The sequence below is a fragment of the Tamandua tetradactyla genome, chromosome 23 (assembly GCF_023851605.1).
Source record: "Tamandua tetradactyla isolate mTamTet1 chromosome 23, mTamTet1.pri, whole genome shotgun sequence".
Lineage (NCBI taxonomy): Eukaryota > Metazoa > Chordata > Mammalia > Pilosa > Myrmecophagidae > Tamandua > Tamandua tetradactyla.
Genome location: NC_135349.1, coordinates 18,930,042 through 18,942,343, shown reverse-complemented (window position 1 = coordinate 18,942,343; position 12,302 = coordinate 18,930,042).

The following is a 12,302-nucleotide window of genomic DNA, read 5'->3' as shown; positions in this document are numbered from 1 at the left end:
GAAGAAAAAAAGAAAGAAATGGGAACTCCACAAAATTAGACACTTTTCTGCATCAAAAAACTTTGTCAAGAAAGTAAAACAACAGCCTACACAATGGGAAACAATATTTGGAAACGATATATCACATAGAGTTCCAGTATCCAGAATTTATAAAGAGGTTGTTCAACTCAACAAAAAAAGACAACCAACCCAATTACAAAATTGGGAAAAGACTTGAACACACACTTCTCAGAAGAGGAAATACAAATGGCCAAAAGGCACATGAAGAGATGCTCAACTTCCCTGGCTATTAGAGAAATGAAAATCAAAACCAGAATGAGATATCATCTCACACCCACCAGAATGGCCATTATCAATAAAACAGAAAATGACAAATGCTGGAGAGGATGTGGAGAAAGTGGCACACTGATCCACTGTTGGTGGGAATGTCATAAAGTACAACTGCTGTGGAAGGCAGTTTGGTGGTTCTTCAAAAAGCTTAATATAGAATTGCCAAATGACCCGGCAATACCATTGGTAGGATCTACTCAGAGGACATGAGGGCAAGGACAAAAATGGACATTTGCACACCGATGTTTATAGCAGCATTATTTACAATTGTAAAGAGATGGAACCAGCCAAAATGTCCATCAACAGATGAGCGGCTAGACAAACTGTGGTATACACATACAAGGGAATATTATGCTGCCATAAGATGAAATAAAGTTATGAAGTATGTAAAAACACGGATGGACTATAAGGACATTATGCTGAGTGAGATTAGCCAAAAACAAAAGGGCAGATACTGTATGGTCTCACTGATATGAACTGACATTTGTGAATAAACTTGGAGAATTTCACTGGTAACAGAGACCATCAGGAGATAGACACACTGTAAGATATTGGGTAACTGGAGCTGAAGGGACACAGGCTGTGCAACAGGACTGAATTCAAAAACTCAGATATGGACAGTACAGTACTACCTAACTGTAATACAATTATATTAAAACACTGAACGAAGCTGAATGTGAGAATGATAGGGGGGGAGGGCTGGGGCACAAATGAAATCAGAAATAAAGATAGATGATAAAGACTGAGATGGTATAATCTAGGAATGCCTAGAGTGTATAATGATAGTGACTAAATGTACAAATTTTAAAAAATGTTTTTCCATGAGGAAGAACACAGGAATGTGTTACTGCAGTAGTGCTGAAAATAAATGGTAATTAATATTTTAAAATTTTAACTTACGTGTGAGACTAAAGGAAAAAATGTTTATTTGGTACAAAATTTATATTTTAACTAGGGCATTTCCAATATAACTTATATAGACACCTTAATTGAACACTGTAAGTACATGGAACCTTGAGTAGGTCATGAGATTTTCTGGGTTTGTCCAGAATGATGCCCCAATAAATCCCAGAATGATTTGAACAGTGAATTAAAAAGTATTTGCAAAGTCCCGTTCGGGGAATGGTGAGAAAGGAGGAAAATTCAGCTTCCCCAAGTTGAATTCCTGATATTCTCACAAGCAGTGCCGACAACCACAGCTATAGGCTGAGCCCCCAATTCTGGGGTTCATTCATATAACTCTTAACCCCACAAAAGATAGGCCAAGCCTACTTAAAATTAGGCCTAAGAGTCACCCCCAACAGAAACTCTTTTGCTGCTCAGATGTGGCCTCTATCTCCAGCCAACACAACAAGCAAGCTCACCACCCTCCCCCTGTCTATCTGTAACATAACTCACAGGGGTGTGGACCTTCCTGGCAACGTGGTACAGAAATCCTGGAATGAGCTGAGACTCAGCATCAAGGGGTTGAGAAAACCTCTAAAATGAACTTTGACTCAGCATCAGGGGATTGAGAAAAACTTCTTGGCCAAAAGCGGGGAGAGTGAAATGAGACAAAATAAAGTGTCAATGGCTGAGAGATTCCAAACAGAGTCGAGAGGTTATTCTGGAGGTTATTCTTATGCATTAAATAGATATCACCTTGTTAGTCAAGACGTAGTGGAAAGGCTGGAGGGAACTACCTGAAAATTCAGAGCTGTGTTCCAGTAGTCATGTTTCTTGAAGATGATTGTATAATGTTATAGCTTTCACAATGTGACTGTGTGACTATGAAAACCTTGTGACTGATGCTCCTTTTATTTACCTTATCAACAGATGAGTAAAACAAATGGAATAAAGATGAGCAATAGGGGGAACAAATGTTAAAATAAATTAAGATTGAAATGCTAGTGACTAATGAAAAGGAACAGTAAGGGGTATGGTATTTATGAATTTTTTTCTGTTTTCTTTTTATTTTTTTTCTGAATAGATGCAAATGTTCCAAGAAATGATGATGAATATGCAACTATGTGATGATATTGTGAATTATTAACCATATATGTAGAACAGAATGATCAAAAGTTAAAACGTTTGTGTTTGTTTGGTGTTTTTTTATTTAAAAATTTAATTAAAAAATAAAAGATAAGAAATAAATTTGCACAAATAAATCCTGAAAGAATTTGTTAACAAGAGACTGAACTACAAGAACGCTTAAGTAAGTTCTGCCAGTTGAAAAAAAAGACAGGAGGGGGAGGTCTGGAGGAGGGCATAGAATTGAAGAGTACAGTAAGGGTAACTTTAAGGATAAAAAGTGAAAGAGGGAAAAGAATATATAGACCTGACAAATAAAATCTAAAAGATAAGATGGTGGAGTCAAGAAGCACCTTTTCAGTAATAACTTGGTTGTTTCCAGAAACTTCAGGTATTTATGTCACAACTTCAACTCAGAATTAGAGACCTGAAACTGTGAAAATCAGCAATACCCCATATAGGAACTGTTTAAAAGTTGGAAAAAAATCAGACTTTGACCACATTTGTGAAGGAAGCTGATATGTATAGGACTAAGGTACATCAGAATACAGGGTAATTATCCATATTTTAAAATTTCAACTTCTGTGTGAGCCCAAGGGGAGAGATGTAAATTTGGTGCAAAATTTATATTTTGGGTAGCACAGCACCTAATTTAATTTGTATGGCTGGTTTAATTGAACGCCATTGAGTATGCAGAATCTTGAATAGGGCAAGAGATTTTGTTGGTGTGTCCAGGTTAGTGTGATGTCCTGATATATCTCAGAGTGGTGTGAGCAGTGAATAAAATATTTTCAAAGTCCTCTTGGGGAGTGGGGAGAAAGGAGTAAATATTCAACCTCACCATTTGGAGAATTTTTAAAAGGCTCAGAAGCAGTGGGGGCACTCAGATCAATAGGCTGAGCCCTCTGATCTTGGAGTTCACCCCTATGAAACTTATTTCTGCAAAGGATAAAGTAAACCTATTTAAAATTATACCTAAGAGTCAACCCCAGAGAACCTCTTTTGTTGCTCAGATGTAGCCTGTCTCTCTAATATGACACAGTAGGTAAACTCACTGCCCTTCCCCCCACACCACGTAGGACATGACTCCCAGGGATGAGCTAGGACCTGGCCTCATGGGATTGAGGAAAGCCTTCTTGACCAGAAGGGGAATAGGAAAATGAGACAAAATAAAATTTCAGTGGGTGAGAGGTTTCAAACTGAGTTGAGAAGTTATCCTGGAGGTAATAGTTATTCATTATACAGATATCCCTTTTCAGTTTATGATGTATTGGGCTGGCTGGAGGAAAGTACCTGAAACTCTTGAACTGTGTTCCAATTGCCTTGATTCTTAAAGACAATTGTATAATCATATAACTTTTAAACTGAGACTGTATGATTGTGACAGCCTTGTGTGTGAGGATCTTTTTGTCCAGGATATGGAGAGATGAGTTTAAAAATATGGATAAAAATAAATAAATAACATGGAGGATAAGAAGAATGTAAATTGGGTAGATTGAAATACTAGGGATCAATGAGAGGGAGAGGTAAGGGATACAGAATGTATGAGTTTTTCTCTTTCTTCTTTTTATTTTTATTTCTGGAGTAATGCAAATGTTCTAAAACAGATCACAGTGATGAATACACAACGATATGATGATACTGTGAGCTGTTGATTGTACACCATGTATAGAATGTATGTCTGTGAAGATTTAGCAATAAAAATATTTAAATGTATATATATATAGGGTATGTTAAATGCAGACTTGGAGCTGATGACAATTCTGTGAACTGATGAGGAAAACTTTTAAATAGGAATGAAGGATTAAGGAAATGTCAGAGAACCAGTCAGCAGAAAGCAAATGCAGGCCTTAATCTTTCTTCTTTCTTTGTGGCCTATTGAATGGTAAAGGAAAATCTATAGCTACTCCATGGAGTTGTCGTTCTGATTATCAATTTATTGCCCTTGGCTACAAATTTGCCCTTTATTCTGTGAGTACAGATCTAGCCCTTTAAATGTTTTGCCTTTGATGTTAACCTGGAAGTTTTGTCTGTAGAAGACACTCCAAAGACAGTTCTGCTTCCTGAGTGCTCACATGGCAGGTTCCTGTAGCTCTCCTTGCTTTTCCACTGCATAATTTGTGCAGTATTCTCAGCAGCCCTAAATAATAGTCACGGTCTTTCTTCACCAACTTCCTCTTTAGTGGCTTTGTATCAGGCTTCTGATGAGATGCATTTCCACGCAAAGCTTTTCCCAGCATCTTAGAGGGCAGAATTCTGGTAAGTTCTACCACCATAGCTCCCCAAAGACTTCTCTGCCATACACCAAACCACTTTGGTGCATCCCACAACGAGGTGTGGATCTCAGTCACCCTTGGGTGGCAAGGGGTCTTCCTTAGCTGCTCTACCTTAATCATAGGATTAACTGCTCCTTATGTCTATTTTTATATGTTTTAGAGTCCTCTTTCATTCACAGTTACAAATCTCTATTCCTCCAGGTTCTTATTATAGTTAATAATTCTCCATATTGAGGTTTCTTTGTTCAAATTATAGCACAGTTTAATTCTAAGACTGGGCCCTGACAGGAAAACTGGTCATGACTGCTGCTTGTTCACACCAAAGGATATGATACATCAGTGACATTATGGAACAAGAACTAATTGTTTCTCACAGAACGTGATTTGTGCCTGGTTCTGAAACCTGCCCTATCTCACCTTGAGCTCTGTAGAGCCTACTGCTGGGGGGCTCAGTGACCCTCCTTAGAGACAGGGCACTCACTGACCCTGTCATACATGCCATTTTACTCTGTCACAACAAAGTTCAGCTCCTTACATAATACTAGAAAACTGACATGGGTTAGAAAAGATAGTTGACTCAAGGGGCTTAGTCCCTAGGATTTTCTTATTCCTTTTTAGGGCCCAGTGGGATGGAGAAACTGATCACCAAAAATGTTTTACCTTTTGTTTTTCACCTGGGCAAAGAGCCTCAGATGCAGAGCCCCAGGTAAAAAGTGGTCCCAAAGCATCTTTGTCTCTGAGGTGTTGGAAAGGATTTTGGCAAAAAGAAGTCAGGATGATTCTATAACACATAATGAGGGATTTAAGGTCATTTCCAAATACTATGCCAATATAAATGCCCATATGTATTCACTTGTTTTGTATTCAGGATTACTCTAGTCCTAAACAAGGGCAGGAAACCATTCTATGGCGCTCACCCAATAGGCAGAAGCATACCAGTCAGTCACCTGTTTTTGTTTCTCCCAAGCACAGTTTGAGGCAGCTGGTTTCACACTAACCCAGCTTGATTCACACTTTATCACAGACTAAAGGCTCTGTCTGACATGTATGGAGCTGCTTCTATGATGCTCTCCCTGACTTTTATTCTCCTGCTTCTGCAGTTTCCACTCTGTGGGTGCAGTTTAGATGACCCTGGCTGCTTTTTGAAAATGAAACCCAGTGTGCACAGGGATGGAGATTTGATGATTGGTGGGTTTTTCCCCCTTTATGCATTTGTGAAAGACTGGAAGTGGTTTATTGGCCATCCTAGCACAGATTTGATTCCCCAAAGATAAGTTTTTGCTTTTATATACTTTCATTCTGCATGGTGGTCATGGATGATGAATGAGGTCTGTGTCCTTTGCAGATCCTGAAACAATGCACTCTAAATCACAGAGTTCTTCTCTACCCTGCTGTGTCTATAACTAATTTATTATGGATCATCTTACTGATGTCTATTTCCAAAGTGGAAAGGAGAAATACATTTTTCTTCCCTTTGTTTTCTCTGCCATCATCTTTGCCTGTCCCTACACATGACCTGAGGTCTTTCCGACATCTCTTTGCTCCTGACAGTGCTTCTCAGCCAGACGCAACAGACCCTGTACTCACTGTCCTGCCATGTATATTCCAGGCAATAGAGGAGTCTCCAATGTAGGGGGCAAGAGAGAGCCCTCAGACACACAGGGTTTTGGCATGACACCAAGCCACAGAGGATATGACAACTCTTTTTCTCTACATTATTGGAATATGTCAACATTCTTCATTTGATAGGAATATTGCTAGCAATCCTATAGAGAAGCCCCTGATATCATAGGACTCCTATGACAAAAATCTGCTTCACTGCAAAATATCTATACCTCTTTATTTGTGCCTGGAGGGCTGTAATTCTCTTATTCATAATAACTAGCCTGAAATAAGATTGCCTCCTTTTTTAGGTTTAGTCCCTTCAATTTAATTCAGTTTCACTTACTGATCTAGGACCAAAGAGGTTATTTGGGTTTTATCAAGAGGATTTTACTTCAGTGCACTTTTATTATTCAGTTTAAACTTATTTTAGCTCCTAGTTCTTAGGCGTGTTAATTGTTCAGTGTTGACCTACATGACAGCTTCAAGATCTGAGTAATTTAAGACAGGAAATGTGTGCTCTTGTATCTTTCTTGCAGGAAAAGTTTCATGTTTGACATATGTTTGCATAAGGCATGTAAGATTGGAGAAAGAGTCATTTTCCAAGTCACAATGTGAAAGATTAAATTTCTTTTTGCAATCCCCTTATATGTTGAAAAACACAGGTGTCCCATAGGCCTTCACAGGAAAATTTATTCTGAGATATATGTATCTTCTGCCTGTCTGCACAAAAATGACCATATTAAGTATGGAGCGAGACTTTACATTTTTCCAATACTCTAAAAATGTGACTTTATTTTAAAATGGGTTTACATACTATCTATTCTTTAAGTTACTATTCTTATCTATCATTATATTGATCATAGATTTCTGTAATGAGAAGTAAATACCTACTATTTTACTTGTGTTATATTTTATAAGCCTAGAATAATCTACCATCTATTTTTGATGATTTCTAAATTCTTGGCATCACCAACATGGGCACAAGGAACATTGCTAAGCAGATATCTTTGCACACTTCTCTAATTAGAATAAGTACATTCTTAGAAGTAAAAGATCTAATGCAAGTCTGTCAAATGTTCATATTCATCTTCTGCTATGCTCTCCAAATGATCTAATTTATCCTCTCACTAACAAAGGGTGTGAGAACAGCCATTTCTGCCACCTTTTCTGCACTTCTGCTATTAATATTCAGATTAGTCAGTTTATTTATGTGTTTTTTGGACTTAATTAATTTTTGCTGGCTCACGTTTCTATACCCTTTGCAAGTGTTTCTAATGGACAGTAACCTTTTGCTTTTATAACAGCATTTTATATACTCAACAAAATTGAACACCAAATGTGCTTTTAGGAGTGCTCACTTCCCAAAGTAATACACAAAAACAGAACAAACAAAAATTCAACAAATGATGCTGCAATAAGGGGATACACACATGGAAAAGGAAGGAAATGTGACCCCTGCCTTGCCATGTAGCATACCCAAAAAAAAAAAGCAAAAATAAATATTTTATTCTCAATGTTATTTGGTGTGAAGATTTTAAATATGATACATGGCCAATATTTTATATCATGGTACTGCAAATATTTAACCAGATTGTTGATGGCAATGAAACACGTTGCTTTAGTTGTTTTGAAGAAATGAAATATTCAATTCCCAGGTTGAGTCCTATCTCTTTATCTTTTCTTTTATTCATCCTGCCTTTGCCGTCATGCCACCAACAATTTATAAACTTATAAATACGAACTTACTTAGGTTTATCACTTTGTCTTTTTTTGTTTTTGAACTCTTCTTGAACACTTTGAACCTACCTGGATTTATATTTTATTAAATAGTGAATAGACATATCACTTGTTCATATATTCCCAATGCTAATTTTTGCAATTAAATGAAAAAAACCTGTCTTCTGTCTAGTGTTTTAAATGCTATCTTATGATCCACAGAGCCTTTTCTGTACACACTGGTTTGTTTATAATTTATACCATTCCATGGACTTATCTGTCTCTCCTTGTTGAAACTAAATTACGTTTAATTGTTGTTACTATTTTCAAATACATAATTTTGCATTTGGAAATGCATTTTATTTCTTCTTATGTTTCAATAATTTTCTAAATATTTATTCTTCAGAAAACATTTAAAAATATTTTTCATTGTCCTTAAATTTCATTTGATGACTACATTTTTATTATGCTATCTTTCTATCTTTTTTGGAGTGCATTGGCATAAACATATATTCATTTTAAGGTTTTGTTTGGATCTCTCGGTAAAGTTTTTCACAGGGGTCTGGGCAATACTTGTCAAATCCATTCTTATATATTATATGCATGAATCTGTATATTTGAACATATATCCATCTCTTCCCTGAATCCTTTAATACAAATTTTAAAATATTGGTTTGATTTATTCTTTCATTCAAGCAGTCATTTGGGAAAATTAGTTTGAGTTACAACTGTTTTATTTGTTCTCTACTTTTAAGCTTAAATTAACTTTTTTTGGAGACTGTTTACCTTGGAAGAAACTATTAAGAATTTCTAGAGGTGTATCTAAGAATTTCTCCATTAAGCGGTTCTCTAAGATGGTTCTCTTTTAAAGCCAATTATCACATTATTTCTCAATATTATAAGCAGTATTTGTTTAAATATATATTCCCTCCTTATAGTTTTGAACATTTGAGAAAAATAAATAAGATAAATTTTTTCCTTGAAATAGATAATGTTATTTGTGTGACATCAGATTTTGGTAAACACTGGTATGGAATAACAACAATAACCCTTTTATTATCTATGGCTCCTTTATATTTACTGACCTGAAGCAATTTGTATTTAATATTTTAAAAGTGCAAATCAGCAAGTTGAGGGTATAGGAGTAGTTCAGTGGTAAAATTTTCACCTGCCATGCAGAAGACCCAGGTTCGACTTTTGGCCCATTATACTTCCCAAACAAACAAGCAAACAAACAAATAAAATCCAAACAAACAAAAATTCAACAAATGGCACTGCAATAGGGGGATATGCAAGTGGAAAAAGAATGAAATGTGACCCCTGCCATACAGCATACAAAAAAAGAGTGCAAATCAAAAATTTATTTTCAATGATTTCTAGTATGAATATTTTCAATATGATACATGACTATATTTGATGTCATTCTTTACTTTCTTTATATTTAGCTTTTTCAATGAGAAATTCAACATGCTGCTATGGCTTTCTTACTTCTTTTCCAGCACTCTAATTTTTTCTGAACCATTTTGTAGTGTTGGAGATATTTCCCAAAAAAGTATTTCCCAGTAAAATATTAAATTTATAAGGGAAGAATTGTTTTATATAACTGCAGTTTTATTATTAAATAGGGAACTTTACATTGACAAAATGATATTTTCGAATCGATGGCTCTTATTTTAATTTGGTCAACTACTCAATAAAGTAATTTATTGCAACAATTTTAAAATATAAGTTCATATTTTCTCAATGAATAAGCATTGAGCACAGCCAGGGTCTGAAATCCACCTTGGTTGATATTGCCTCTGTGTAAAGCAGACTGTAATGTAAACCCTATGTAGAGAAACATAGTAAACATAGGCCCAGATTATGCATAGATTAAAAGCATGAGCTCACAATCTGCTAATAGTTTCCCCCAAACATATAAGAGAATACACAACAATAACTAAAACTCGAGATAAAAATAAATATTTAGAGGGGGGCCAAGATGGCGGCTTAGTAATGTGCGTGCATTTTAGTTCATCCTCCAGAACAACTACAAAATAACCAGAAACAGTACAGAACAGCTCCCGGAGCCACAACAGTGACCGGACACACAGCATACCCCAGTCTGGACTAGCTGGACCAGCTGTGAGTCTCCGGAACAGTGATTTCCCCAAGCCACATGCAGTTCCCAAAGCCACGTGCAGTTCCCCAAGCCGCAGCAGCAGGCGCCCAGCACCCAGTATCCCTCCCCCACAGGCGGCTTCCCAGAGGGAAAGGAAAGAGTCTCTAATGGTAGCAGGGACTGAATCCAACCAAACACCAATAGTGTATTAATAAACAAATTCTGACTACTAAAATTAGGCCCCCAGCTCAGGCAAAACTGATCAAGGCAGAGGTCACCTATTGGGCTAACTGAAAAAGAGGAAAGGGGACAAAACAGAGCCTTCTGTGGCTGTTTCTATGGAGACTTGGCTGCCTCTGGATTCAGTGGCAGGATTACACAGGCTGCAACTTCCCCAAGCATATGCAGAAACAGGCTGCTTTCAGGGCTGTCTCCCACCTGAACCTTCCCTACGGGAGGAGTGAAACACAACTCAGGTGGAATCCCTCTCTCAAGGAATTCAGACCCCAGGGGTTTTCAATTTGAAGCCATTAAAACAAGCCTACAACCTTTCCTCTGTCTCCACCACACCCCCAGCAGGGAGAGCCTTTCAAAGTTAAAGGAGCCACAACATCTTTTGCTGGTGGGACCCACAGACAGACAAGCACCACACACTGGGCAGGATCAGAAAAACAGAGCCCAGAGACTTCACAGGAAAGTCTTTCAATCTGCTGGGTCTCACCCTCAGGGAAAACTGACGCAGATGACTCCTTCCTCATGAAAGGAGGCCAGCTTAGTCTGGGAAAACCCGGCTGGAGTCTGTAATACCTATGTAGACCCTCCTAAGGGTGGGGAGGGAAAAGGCACCTTACAAGCAGGACAAGACACAAGAAAACAAGAACTGAAAAATTACCCTCTGTTAAACAAAACTTAAGCTAGAGGCCCAGAAAAAGCTGAACTGAAGGTCAATGAACAGATAGACAACAAACTCATCTAGCAAGAAAACCCTAGGTAAGATAAGTGAAAACAATCTCCAGAATAAACTAATTAAGGTAATTAAATGTCCAGATGCCAGCAAAAAATTACAAATCACACCAGGAAAATTGAAGATATGGCCCAGTCAAAGGAACAAACTAATCGTTCAAATGAGATACCGGAGCTGAGACAACTAATTCTGAATATACGAACAGAAATGGAAAACCTCAACAAAACCCAAATCAATGAATTGAGGGAGGACATGAAGAAGGCAAGGAATGAACAAAAAGAAGAAATGGAAAGTCTGAAAACACAAATCACAGAACTTATGGGAATGAAAGATACAGTAGAAGAGATGAAAAAAACAATGGAAACCTACAATGGTAGATTTCAAGAGACAGAGGTTAGAATTAGTGAACTGGAGGATGGAACATCTGAAATCCAAAAAAGAAACAGAAACTATAGGGGAAAGAATGGGAAAATATGAGCAGGGGCTCAGGGAATTGAATGATAATATGAAGCACACAAATATACATGTTGTGGGTGTCCCGGAAGGAGAAGAGAAGGGAAAAGGAAGAGAAAAACTAATGAAAGAAATTATCACTGAAAATTTCACAACTCTTATGGAAGACCTAAAATTACAGATCCAAGAGGTGCAGCGCACCCCAAAGAGAATAGATCCAAATAGACGTTCTCCAAGACACTTACTAGTTAGAATGTCAGAGGTCAAAGAGAAAGAGAGGATCTTGAAAGCAGCAAGAGAAAAGTAATCCATCACATACAAGGGAAACCCAATAAGACTATGTGTAGATTTCTCAGCAGAAACCATGGAGGCAAGAAGACAGTGGGATGATATATTTAAATTACTAAAAGAGAAAAACTGCCAACCAAGAATTCTATATCCAGCAAAATTGTTCTTCAAAAATGAGGGAAAAATTAAAATATTTTCAGACAAAAAGTAACTGAGAGAATTTGTGACAAAGAGACCAGCTCTGCAAGAAATGCTAAAGAGAGGACTAGAGACAGATACGAAAAGAAAGAAGAGAGAGGTGTGGAGAAGAATGTAGAAAGAAGGAAAATTAGATATGACATGCAAAATACAAAAGGCAAAATGGTACAGGAAAGTACTACCCAAACAGTAATAACACTAAATGTTAATGGACTGAACTCCCCAATCAAAAGACATAAACTGGCAAAATGGATTTAAAAACAGGATCCTTCTATACGCTGTCTACAGGAAACATATCTTAGACCCAAAGATAAACATAGGTTGAAAGTGAAATGTTGGGAAAAGATATTTCATGCAAATA